The 13475-nt window shown below is 37.5% G+C and overlaps 1 pseudogene; it reads right to left on the bottom strand.

Annotated features, from left to right (window-relative positions):
- Positions 1 to 4483: 4483 nt before the first annotated feature.
- Positions 4484 to 5438, bottom strand: LOC136175555 (olfactory receptor 5M8-like; annotated as a pseudogene).
- Between the last annotated feature and the right edge of the window lie 8037 nt (positions 5439 to 13475).

Below are 13475 nucleotides of genomic sequence, written 5' to 3'. Positions count from 1 at the left end.
TGAACTAATCACCATTGAATTTGAGGATATGTCGAAGAACTGATGCTTTTGAACTGTGGTGTTGGAGAAGACTCTTGAGGGTCCCTTGGACTGCAAGGAGACCCAACCAGTCCATTCTAAAGGAAATCAGTTCTGAGTATTCATTGGAAGACCTAATGCTGAAGATGAAACTCCAATATTTTGGTCACCTGATGCAAAGAACAGACTCATTTTAAAAGACCCTGATGCTGGAAAAGATTGAAGCCAGGTGGAGAAGAGGACAACAGAGGATGAAATGGTTAGATGACATCATCAACTTGATGGACATGAGTTTGAGTAAGCTCCAAGAGTTGTTGATGGACAGGGAAGCCTGGAGTGCTGCCATCCATGGGGTTGCAAAAACTCAGACACAACTGAGAAACTAAACTGAAATGAGCTGACATGTTACTTGGTTTCTTGAATACATCTTTGGTGAGAACCTGTTCATGATTTGCTTTTTTTCATTCACTTCCATGAATTAATTGGGTAATATTCTAACATTCTATAATGAACTAGACTTAAATCACATTAATATTTCCAGCTCTGCCACTTAATACCTGTAACCTGTGGCAAGTCATTTAATAGATGGTTGTTTCAGGTTTTCCCAAGTACAAATCTGAGACAATAACATCACCTGTCTCAGTTGTTCCAATGATCATTGACATAATATCTATAAATACCTGGGAAAATATCTGTAAAATATATTTTAATGATTCTTTGGCATATAAGCAACACTATACATGGATTGTGCATTAATATACCTTCTAATGTTTTTGCAAACTATACTATGTTTGGTCTTTCACTAGTATGAAATGTTATTCTAGCACCCACACTGAGCTTAATAAACTCTGAAGACATACAATGTTTGTTCTGCTTTAAAAATGCAGAATAAAAACCGTTTAGTTATCATCTCTTCCTCTGTCTTTATAATTTGTTATTATTTTCAGTAAATCAATTCTGTCTTTGAGCTAGCCACGTTTATACTGTTGTTCCATATGGTCTATATTTATGTATATTTAGTCACAAGTTTGGAGAAGGAAATGGCAACCCACTCCAGTGTTCTTGCCTGGAGAATCCTGTGGACAGAAGGCCTGGGTGGGCTGCCGTCTATAGGGTCGCACAGAGTCGGACACGACTGAAGCGACTTAGCAGCAGCAGCAGCAGTCACAAGCAGTCACAAGTTTGTTCTCATTCATGGATTTTGTTTTCCTTGCGCTAAATGTTAATCTCTCAGTCATATCCAACTCTTTGTGACCCTATGGGCTGTAGCTCGCCAGGATCTTCTGTCTATGGAATTCTCTAGGCAAGGATACGGGAGTGGGTTACCATTTCATTCTCCAGGGGATCTTCCCAATCCAGGGGTTGAACCTGGGTCTTTTGCATTGCAAGCAGATTCTTTGCCTTCTGAGTCACCAGGAAAACCCTTGTTTACCCTGTACTCAGTTGTAATTAAGAAGTTTCTTCACAAGTTCTAGTTGGCCATTTTAATCTTTATAGTCCTATGGCTTTAATCTTAACCTTTATTTCTTTCAAATATTAAATGCATTTTTAATAACTTGTATAATGTAAATTTAATATCTGAAGTTGAGTAACCTTCCTTTTTTTTCTCTCTCTCTTTTTCTGGATATTCACATGAACAAGGACTTTATCTATGGAAGTTCCTTCATATTTGAATGGTTGATAATTCTTTTCTCTGGCCAATATTTATGTATTTTTTAGTCCCACAAAACTTATTCTAAACTGGGAACACCTTAAATTCATTTCAAGTGAATTTGACAGTTCATGAAGGCATTTTAAATCTAAACCCAAAATGAAAAATGAATTGACATTTTTTTGGGGGGCGGATTTTCAAAATAGATTATCTTTAGTTTGTCCATTAGTCAATCCCTAAGTAAATTACTTTGATTTTGTTGTTGCTGTTGCTATTGTTGACTCTATATCTCTGTAGAAGTTATAGTCCTACACCAATCTTAATTTCCTCAATCTACTGTCTATTCTAGCTCCTTGCTTTGTGTGAACCTTATAACTGGCCTCTTATATTCCACAGATGAGTATATTTAAAGTGTAGGTTACCTTAAGGCAACCTGTTGTCCTCAACAAGTATAAAACACAAGTCTACATGATTGGAAAAGAGTGCTCAATTTGACTATCTCTCATCACTATGGGATTTGAATTGCAGTATCTTTGCCTCTAAACAGGAAAAATAATTTTATTTCCATGGGGTTTCCACAGAAAATAAGTATTTTCTACTCTTAATATTCTGTGAAATGAAGTGAGATAAGGTAAGGGACTGTGTGGTTTGCTTCCCTCATAGCTCAGTAGGTAAAGAATCTGCCTGCAATGCAGGAGACCTGGATTCAATTCTTGGGTTCGATTTCTGGATCAGGAAGATCCCCTGGAGAAGGAAATGGCAATCCACTCCAGTATTCTTGCCTAGAAAATCCCATGGACAAAGGAGCCTGGTGGGCTACTGTTCATGGGGTCACAAAAGTTGGACATAACTTAGGGACAAAACCATCACCACCACCATTCAAATTTGAAGTATTATTATTATTATATTATATATAATAAATTATGTTATTATATTATTATTATTATTATAGCTATGCTTTTTGCAACATGGGTTTATCTAATAGTTTTAGACATGTGTATTATCAAGAAAACTGAACACCAAAGAATTGATGCTTTTGAACTGTGGTGTTGGAGAAGACTCTTGAGAGTCCCTTGGACAGCAAGGAGATCCAACCAGTCCATCCTAAAGGAAATCAGTCTTGAAAAGTCATTGGAAGGACATGCTGAAATGAAACTCCAATACTTTGGCCACCTGATGCAAAGAGCTGATTCATCTGAAAAGACCCTGATGCTGGGAAAGATTGAATGCGGGAGGAGAACGGGACAACAGAGGATGAGATGGTTGGATGGCGTCCCCGACTTGATGCACATGAGTTTGAGCAATCTCTGGGAGTTGGTGATGGACAGGGAAGCCTGATGTGCTGCAGTCCATGGGGTCGCAAAAAGTCAGATATGACTGAGCGACTAAACTGAACTGATTATCAAGTCACATTTTATCTCTTTGTGTGTGTGAGTTAGTTGCTCAGCCATGTCCCACTTCTTTGCAATCCCATGGACTGTAGCTCATCAGGGTCCTCTGTCCATGAAATTCTCCAGGAAAAACTACTGGAGTGGATTGGCATTTCCTTATCCGGGGTTCCTGTAGGAGAAATTAGAATTAGATGCCTCGAGTTCAAGGGAGCTATGCACATCTACGTATGTTTCTTTACACAGACTTGTAGGTAACACTCGACCAATTCATCTTGTTCCCCACTCCCCACAAAAGTCCCAAGGCAGGGGTGGGGGAGGAGCCAGATATAGATCATGGGAGAAAAGTGTGATTTGCTGAAGACCATGTCTCTTGTGTGTTTCAGGCTAAAGAGAGTGCTGATGGAAGCAGGGTATAGTACTGAGCTGATGGATAAGTGTAAAAGATTGAGACATACTATTGACTGAATGAGTTCATGGAGGCTCAGAAAAGGTCACAGCAAGATAAACTGCAATGCTTGTTATTTTGAATTAAATTTACTTGAGAAACACCTATTGAAAAATAATTAAAAACACATTCTAGCCCTCCACTTTTCCTCAAAGGTGGAAAATAAATCTCACCTGTGAGGGTATCTTCTGAATACCAAGAAGATAGAAATCATCCTTATCACAAGAGTTAGAGAATTCAGGTTAAAAAATACTGTAAACCAACTGTGACTTTCATTGGATCACAACCGCAAGCAGGAGTCCCTTTGTTTTGTAAAATATTCACAAATAATTGTCTTTGTCTGGAACTGATAAATAAGCAATTTGCTTTTGTCACTTTGGGTGTCTCTTTCTATGAGACCTCTGCACATTTGAGTTTTTGTTGTTTTTTTTTTTTTTCTCCTCTTTATATATCTGTGTAAACTTAATCATAGACCAGTCAAGAGAACTCAAGCAAGCTTAGGAGGGCATTTTCCCCTTTTTGACAGTTCAAGTGTTCGTTTCCAGTGGTAAGGAAGGCATGCTTATTTAGTAAAGTTGAGCAGAAATAATTTTAGAAAGTTATCACCTACATTTTATAGTAAATCACCCCCTTAAGAGACAGTCTAAAACAATGACCAATTCCTTCCAAAAAGAAAATACTATTCTAGGATTAATATTTTTATTCTCCAAGATGTAAATTAACTTTTTCACTGACATTGATTCCTCAAAGTATGAGTTCTTACCTTTGGATCTGGGCAAGCAAAGGTTTCTTGGAGAATTCAAAATTCTTGTCTATTGACATGGATACTCAGATATATTTTAGCAAGATTTTCTCCATGGAGCTTTCCCCCATCTCTTCAAGAAATGGATATATATTTGAACAAATTACTGAACTAAGCAGTAGGAAGAGGTCATTGTCTATAGAAAATAAGAAGTCTTAAGAACATTAGCACTGAATTCATTTATTAATAGAAAGCAGTTTCCTGCTGAACAGTTCTTTCATCAAAGCTTCTTTCACATCCTTGTTCCTCAGACTGTAGATCACGGGGTTCAACATGGGGATCACTGTGGTGTAAAACACAGCCACCATTTTCCCCTGCTGCACAGACTCCTCTGAAGGGGGTCTAAGATACATGAAGGAAAGAGTTGTGTAGACGATGGTGACAGCTGTCAGATGGGAGCCACAGGTAGAGAAAGCTTTGTGCCTGCCTTCTGTGGAACAAATCCTCAACGTGGCAGGAAAAATGTAGATGTAAGAAATGAGGATGATGAAGAGAGAACAAGTGAAGTTAAAACCAGCCACAACAAGCATGGACAATTCTTTGTTATAGGTGTTGGAACAAGCCAACTTAATCAGTGGTGGGTCAGCACAGTAGAAGTGATTAATTTCATTGCGTCCACAGAAGGCTAGGTTGTAGGTCCACATGGTTTCCATCAGGCCAGTGAGCGCTCCATATGGATAAGGCACCGTGATGAGGGATGCGCACACACTCTTGGGACATTCTGCTGCCATAAAGCAGGGGATTGCAGATGGCCATGTACCGATCAAAGGCCATGATAGCCAGGATATAGATCTCTACATGAACCAAGGCAATAAACAAGTAACACTGAACCATACAAGCCATATAGGAAATGGTTTTCCTCTCTGATAAGAAAATTCCCAACATCTTTGGAGTCACATTGGACGAGAAGCACAGATCTACAAAGGATAAATGGCTCAGGAAAAAGTACATGGGGGTGTGGACGTGGGCATTGACCCTGATGAGGACAATCATGCCAAGATTTCCTGCCACTGTGACCATATAAATGGTGAAAAACAGAGCAAAGAAGAAAATCTGCAATTCCTGGGTACTAGTCAGTCCAAGGAGAACGAACTCAGTCACTGCAGTGAAGTTTCTTGTAATTTCATCCATGAGATATTGACCTTTACATTTATATTGGATTACAATAAAGTGGAAACATTAATATTACTATGTCACTAATGACTTTCTCACCAATTTCTTTTCCTTCTCTTTCTTTTTTATTACGCCATTTCAACTCTTGCTCATTCTCACTAAGCACAATCTCAGTCTGGCACTGAAATCTTGTGGTATTCAAAGAATCTCTTCCATTTCTGACACGGCCCTCCATTATGTTTTATTTCTCTATTTTTCACTTCCCTTCCAATTGTTCTTCTCTCACTTGTTTCTTTATCCACTTTCTCCTTCTCTTTCTCTGCCCTGGTCTTTCTGTTTGAAAAATATGTTTTATGTGCATAGCCCTCCTCAGATATCACAGCCAGGTTTGCTTATTTTTATATCTAATTATATAAACAGGTGAGAAAGGGTTTAAAAAGAGAAAAGAGTATGGTATCAAATGACAATGTTTTCCCAAAAGACCTAATTCTTTTTGGATAATGTTCAAATAATCAATTACTCACTGGGGAATACAAAATAAATAAGTTGGGCAAGTTTTATGCTTTCCAACTTTTTCAGACTCAATAGAATAAGAACTTTCTAGGTGAATAGCTGGAATTTTCCTTCATTTTGTTCAAAAATATATACATAATTATATTCTGATAGTTGGCCAGCTTTTAAATTCTCCAGCCATTATCATCCCGTTAGGATATTTTACAGAGAATTTCCCACTGCTTGGAGTTGGCAATGATGAAAATTCTCTCTTCCTGGTCTCAGTTCTGGTTTCACTGTAAAATCTGAGGGCCAAGATTCTTGGTTCAAAGAGGAATATGCAGAAATCAAATGCTGGCCCGCAGATACCTTAGATGAGTCAGTTAGTGACTTAAGGTGGTCACTTGAATGAAAACTATTTTTGCATTAAATTGATTGCAGTGTGACTTAAACGCCAGACTGAACCTGCAAAGGAAGACTGACTCTATGAAGTCTGAGCTGACTGATCTCCAGACTCCTTGGGTTTTTCCTTTATGCCTGGTATTCTGGTTACATATTGATCTGCAAGGCCATGTGTTTCCAAAACAGTTTATTTTTTGCTCGAGGAAGCTAGAGCTGACTTCTGTTTTGGCAAGAAATAAAAGACAAAAAAAAAGTCATACCAACAATAACTAAAATATTAGAGTGTGCTTCTCTATGTAGACTTCATCTATATTCACTAAAAGCCTGCACTTTTCTGGTCATTAGCATTTATTTTTTTTCCCATCTAGTTATTTATAAATCATAAGTCTAATGTTGGTATCATACATGATTGAACAAATAAGTAGGCTTTTGATGGTTATAAATACACATAGAATAAGGAAATCTACCTACCAATGAGGGAAGAGCTGTCTTCAGAAAGAATGTCAATGACTTTTTTGAGGAATGAAAAGGCAGAATTTATATCATTTGTAGGTTGACACTGGTTTCCTAAGAGATTGCACAAACAAGTGAGGGTGAAATAATTACTTTTTAAGATAATTGTTCTCAATACATGAGTTCTCTGGAGAAATAACAACTGGGCCCAATGCAGATTTACCATGGGACCCAACCTTCAGTCTCAGTATTTTTCTTCTTACATTGGGAAATCCACACCATGATATTGATGTCTGCCATGGATGCTCATGGTACATTACATTTGCCATAATATTAGCTTAATGCAATTTCTTCCACACCATTATCATAACTGTGTGTCACAATGTGTTACCTCCTTACTCAGTCTTGTGGGTTGAATTGTGTTCCTTTATAATCCACATATCAAAATCTCTACTGTCAGTACTTCAGAATACGTCTGAGTTTGGAGATAGTGCCTTTAAGGAGGAAGCTAAAGTGTCATGAGTTCATATGAGTGGGTCCCAACCCAAGATGACTGCTGTCTTTATTATTATTTTTTTTTTTTTTTTAAAAGCAGATTAGTACATAGAAACTCACAGAGGATAGAGCAGACACAGGGGAATGACAGGCATCGGCAAGCCAGACAGAGGCTTCAGGATGAAACCAACCCTACTGACACTTTGATCTTGAATCTATAGCCTCCAAACTAGGAGAAAATCCATCTCTCTGGTTTAAGCCTCCCAGCGTGTGGTACCTAGTTATGGCAGTCCTAGCAAATCGATCTGCTGTGTGTTCTACAAACAGAATGCTTTGATATTGGAATGAAGCTTTTCTTCTTTGAAGACTAGGATCATTTTTTATATATGTTTAATCTTTATAGTGAAGTTTAATACACACATGCAAAATGTACACAGCACAAACATGTAGTCAAATGAATTGCTAAAGTGTAACAGTAAGCAAACTTACAAGACTTGCTTCGAAAGCAAGGAGAAGATGAACACTACTTTAGACCACGTCTCACCTCCTTCCTCACGTTAGCTGCATCTTCACTTTTAATGGGCTTCCCTGGTCGCTCAGATGGTGAAGAACCTGTCTGCAATGTGGGAGACCTGGGTTCAGTCCCTGGGTCAGGAAGATCCCCTGGAGAAGGAACTGACAACCCACTCCAGCATTCTTGCCTGGAGAATCCCATGGGCAGGGAAGCCTGGCAGACCATGGGGTGGCAGAGTCGGACACGACTGAGCGACTACATGATGTGATGATGATGTGATCATTTGTGTCACTGTAGAGCCCTTGTGTCGGTTTCTGAATTTCACATAACTGGAATCAAGCAGTATATATTCTTCCATGTATTGTCTTCTAGTGCACTCTAGATGCCTGACTATTGTGTGGATTATTGTCTTAGTTTGCCTGGACTCTTATGATAAAAATACCATAAACAATAGTTTTTTAAATTTTTTTCCCCCTGAGAGATTAGTGGAACTCAGCTTTTGTTCAGTGATTTGGAAGACAAAGGTGATTCATAGCAATGCATCTTAAGATCTTGACAAGAAGGAACTGGTCAACACAACACTAAATCTGTAAATAAATGGGGAGCTAAAGTGACAGCAAAGATAAACAGAGGATAAATAACCTATTGGGCTTCCCTGGTGGCTCAGCAGTACAAACTCTACCTGCAGTGCCGGAGCTGAAGGAGACTCAGGTTCAACCCCTGGGTTGGGAAGATACCACAGAGGAAGGCACAGTAACCAGTTCAGGATTCTTGCCTGGAGAATTCATGGACAGATGACCCTGGCTGGCTGTAGTCCATAGGGTAGCAGAGTTGGACACAATTGCAGAGACTTAGCACATATGCAAATTACCAATTCATATATTTTTTGTAAAGTGTATCCCCAGATGAAAGCAAAGAACTACACATCTTAGTGAGGAATAAGAGTAGTCTGGGGTGGGAGAAGTGAGGGTGGGATGTTTCAAGAGAACAGCTTCGAAACATGTATATTATCTCTGGTGAAACAGATCACGAGGCCAGGATGGATGCATGAGACAGGTGCTCGGGCCTGGTGCACTGGGAAGACCCAGAGGGATCGGGTAGAGAGGGAGGTGGGGGTGGGGATCGGGATGGGGAATACATGCAAATCCATGGCTTATTCATGTCAGTGTATGACAAAACCCACTGCAATGTTGTGAAGTAATTAGCCTCCAACTAATAAAAATAAATGAAAAAAAAAATGTAGTCTGGGAAGGGGACTATCATTTGCCAGATTAACATTGGTGGCTATTCCTGTAGTCGCTCTCTACCTTGGCTAAAATAATTCATTGTTATTCACAGAATTTTTATCTCAGAAACATAACAAATAATGGCAGTCTTACACCCTTCTTGTCACTACTCAAGTTTGAAAGTATTTAAGGTTCCGATCTGTAACAGATTTCAGTTCAGTTCAGTTCAGGCGCTCAATTGTGTCCGACTCTTTGCAACCCCATGGACTGCAGCACGCCAGGCCTCCCTGTACATCACCAACTCCCAGAGTTTATTCAAATCCATGTTGTTTGAGTTGGTGGTTCCATCCAACCATCTCATCCTCTGTCGTCCCCTTCTCCTCCTGCCTTCAATCTTTCCCAGTATCAGGGTCTTTTCAAATGAGTCAGCTCTTCACATGAGATGGCCCAAGTATTGGAGTTTCAGCTTCAGCATCAGCCCTTCCAATGAACACTCAGGACTGATATCATTTAAGATGGACTGGTTGGATCTCCTTGCAGTCCAAGGGACTCTCAAGAGTCTTCTTCAACACCACAGTTCAAAAGCATCAATTTTGTGCTCAGCTTTCTTTATAGTCCAACTCTCACACCCATGTATGACCACTGGAAAAACCATAGCCTTGACTAGATGGACCTTTGTTGGCAAAGTAATGTCTCTGCTTTTAATGCACTGTCTAGGTTGGTCATAACTTTCCTTCCAAGGAGTAACAAATTTAATCCTACATATATTAGCAACAAAATCCCATCCCACCTCATGTGATCCTGTGTACTATTTCTTAGTTTTCTATCCATTATCAATGCCCCAGGCATGATCAAGCTATTCTCCTTCCATCAATTGCTTGTTATTGCCTCTTTCTTTAGAAAATGCCTTTGCAACCATCCACTAGCTTTTTGAAATTCTACTCTGTTTCCAAAATCTAGCTCTTTCCTAAAATTCTTAGTCAGAATTAATTTTTCTATCTCTTCATAAAACAATTTGTTTTAAAAAAATTCATTAACTGTTTCCTTTATCCTAGAAATTTTTATGGCAAATAAATATGAAGTTTTTCATAAATAAACATGGAGGTGGGTGTATATTTAATCATTTTTAAAACCTACAGTTTCTACCTTTGGACAAACCTTAATAATTTTGTGTTGAGTAAGTTAACACATGATTGTGAATATATTTTTATCAGATATTTTATCCGATAATTTCTAAAAATATCTGTGGGAGAAGGCGAGGGTGGGATGTTCTGAGAGAATAGAATTGAAACAATTATACTATCAAGGGTGAAACTGATCGCCAGCCCAGGTTGAATGCATGAGACAAGTGCTCAGGGCTGGTGCACTGGGATGACCCAGAGGGATGGGATGGGGAGGGAGGTGGGAGGGGAGACTGGAATGGGGAACACATGTAAATCCATGGCTGATTCATGTCAATGTATGGCAAATACCGCTACAGTATTGTAAAGTAATTAGCCTCCAACTAATAAAAATAAATGAAAAAAAAATTCTATCAGTTGAGATGTGAAATAAGAGGAAACTTTCCCTCAAAATAGTCCTGCCTAGGTAAACAAGCTTCCATTAAGGTAATCAAATAGAGGAATTTTTCTAGGAGAAATCCATTTTTTGTAATAGATTACTCAACCCAAGATCATCAAAAGAAACAATAATTTTGGCTATGATGCAATTTCCAAATCAATGACTACTTTTACATGCATTCTAATTTTTGAAGCTCAATAATGAGTATCATATTTCTTTAATACTCAGGAAAATTTATTCAACAATTAAATTTCCATTGAACATCTACTTGTAGAATGTGAAATAGAGGAGTCTTAAAGTAAGGAATCAAGGCTTCAGAGCCAAAGATTTTAAATAAATCACTGATATAAATAGTTCTCTTGAATCTGAGTTGAATATTCTTAAACATTTTATAATATATTATTGTGTTATCCAAATAAAACAAACTAAAATCATGTTAACAATATCCCATAGTAAAATGATAATTAAATACGAGCCATTCAAATTTTTCAGGTAGTGAGTCTTCATGCTTATGAATAAAGAAAAATATGCGGTAATTAAACTTTGATATTCTTTATATTCTTTGTATTTATTTGGCAGTTCAAATGAAGAATCACAAACATATAGGAGAGACAATAGTTCAATTTTACTATTCATTCTTCCTAGGAAGTACCATATTCATAAGAGGATTAAAAAGCAGGGATATTTTTCTGGTTTTCAAATATTAGAAAGATGGAAAATTCATTTGAAAAAATGTAAATTTTTGAGATTGCCATATATTCTTATTCATATTTTGGAGTTCCAATATCATCTATGATAAATAACAATTTCATTCCATCTTAGTAGTTACAAAGTGGCAAGACACCATAATGTGCTCCCTGTCACCAGCTCTGCAGAAAGCAACTGTAATGCTGTATACAACTCTATGCAAAATCACACATATAGGCAATGGTGGCCACGTAAGTATGCTTTTTGGACTTAACTAATGACAAATACATGAAACTACATGAAAAGTAGGTAATCATATGGATGTAATGGTCACAGAGAGCAGCAGGAACAAAACCTTGAGTTACCAGGGGTGTAATCATATTATACTCTTCAAATTAGTTGGACAAGGAAATGACCTTTTTAAGCAAAATGTTAACCAGAAAATGCGAGATTGGCAGATTGGCAAAGTGACAGGCTGTTGAGGGTGTTAATCTCAAAGTGAGGTCTAAGTTTTCAACAAGAAAGAGAATACAGGAAAATAGGAATAAGATGAAGAGGCAAAGTTGCAAAATTGAACAACCGGTCAATTTCAGGAGGCTAAAATCCTTCTTTCTTGTCTGATTATTCTGAACATTTCCAGATGAAATTTTCTAAGAAAGCAAAAACAGATTTATTACACATGAATAAATTATACACATTTATGATACCATCAGTATGTTAACATGATGTCTAATTCTTTTCACATTATAAGAGTTAAATCGTAGTTTCCACTTTGTAAGAGTTCTCTATACTTCTATCTATCTTCTATCTATCACATACCTATGTTTTAGGAAACCCTGACTATGTACCAGGCTAAGTAATGGAGAAATAATTGCTTTCAAACATTATATCTGACTTTAAGGCACTTACTTAAAAAGGGTTTCTAGGTGGCTCAGACAGTAAGGAGTCTGCCTGCAATGCAGGAAACCCAGGTTTGATCGCTGGGTTGGGAAGATCCCTTGGAGAAGGAAATGGCAACCCACTCTATTATTCTTGCCTGGAAAATCCCATGAACAGAGGAGCCTGGCAGCTTACAGTCCATGGGGTTGCAAAGAGTCAGACGCAACTGAAGGAGTTCACTTTTCACTTTTTTAAAAACAGTTTATAGTGTCACAGGAAACATAAGTTTTATTTAAATAACTAAAATTGTAAGGGTATTATATCTAAAAAGTAATAAATGCAATAATGGAAAAATAAAGAAAGCTATGAGAAGAAAGGGTTTCAAACAAGTGAGCAATTTTCTATTTAATAATAAAAAATGAGTTAACTTTATTGAGGGAGTGCAAATTATGTAACAAATACTGTGCTAAATATTTTAGGTATTACTCCATTTCCTCTACACAGCTCCCCTCTGACAAAGCACTGTGTATTAATCTCACAGATGCAAAAACTGGGGCAGGGAGAGTTTGAGGAACCGGCTCAGTGAATCTGATTCCAGAGTTCATGCTTTTAACTGTTAATTTAGCTGACAAATGATGGAATCAGGATCTGATTATCAATCTTACTTTATTAAACATGTTGAATTTGTTACAGATAATAAATAGAATGTCTTCTCATAGTGGACTATATGATTCAGCGTCCAGCAACTGTTAAATACCTGATCAATAACATTATTGGAAGGCCGAAAATGATAGCTTTATTCATTGCGTGGTTTTTGTCTTCAGCAAACTATAGTGAAAAAAGGATGGTTTAGTTGATTAAAAAAAAAAAAAAGCAATATATTTGGAAGTCAAATGTATTTGAAATACTCTTCTAAGTTATGCGACTTTATGTGAGTAATCTGTCGTCTCTGTACACTCATCTCTAAAACAGGGACTATAATACTGAAATAATATGTCGGTGATAACATTAAGTGAAACAACAGATATTAAGTTGTCCAGAAAGATTCATTCAGGTTTTCTGCTATATCTGATGGAAGAACTCGAACGAACATTTTGGCCAAGCCAATATTGAAACAGTGCCTGATCTTTGAAAAGTATGATTATTTCTTTCTCTCTCCTCCATGTGTACATGTGTTAGTGTGAAAGTCTAAATATTCTTCAGATATCCACTACTCCGAAGAAAATATGTATGAATAAAAATATTCGACTTATAGCATTATTGTTCCCTGGAATATGCACCTATTTGTTTAAATACACCAGGACTGGTTTTCACTAAAGAAAGCTATCAGTTACAGCCACTGATCTT

This window comes from Muntiacus reevesi, chromosome 9 (assembly GCF_963930625.1).
Source record: "Muntiacus reevesi chromosome 9, mMunRee1.1, whole genome shotgun sequence".
In the NCBI taxonomy this organism is placed as follows: Eukaryota; Metazoa; Chordata; class Mammalia; order Artiodactyla; family Cervidae; genus Muntiacus; species Muntiacus reevesi.
The sequence above is the reverse complement of the archived record's forward strand: the minus strand, read 5'-3'. Positions and strand labels throughout refer to the sequence as shown.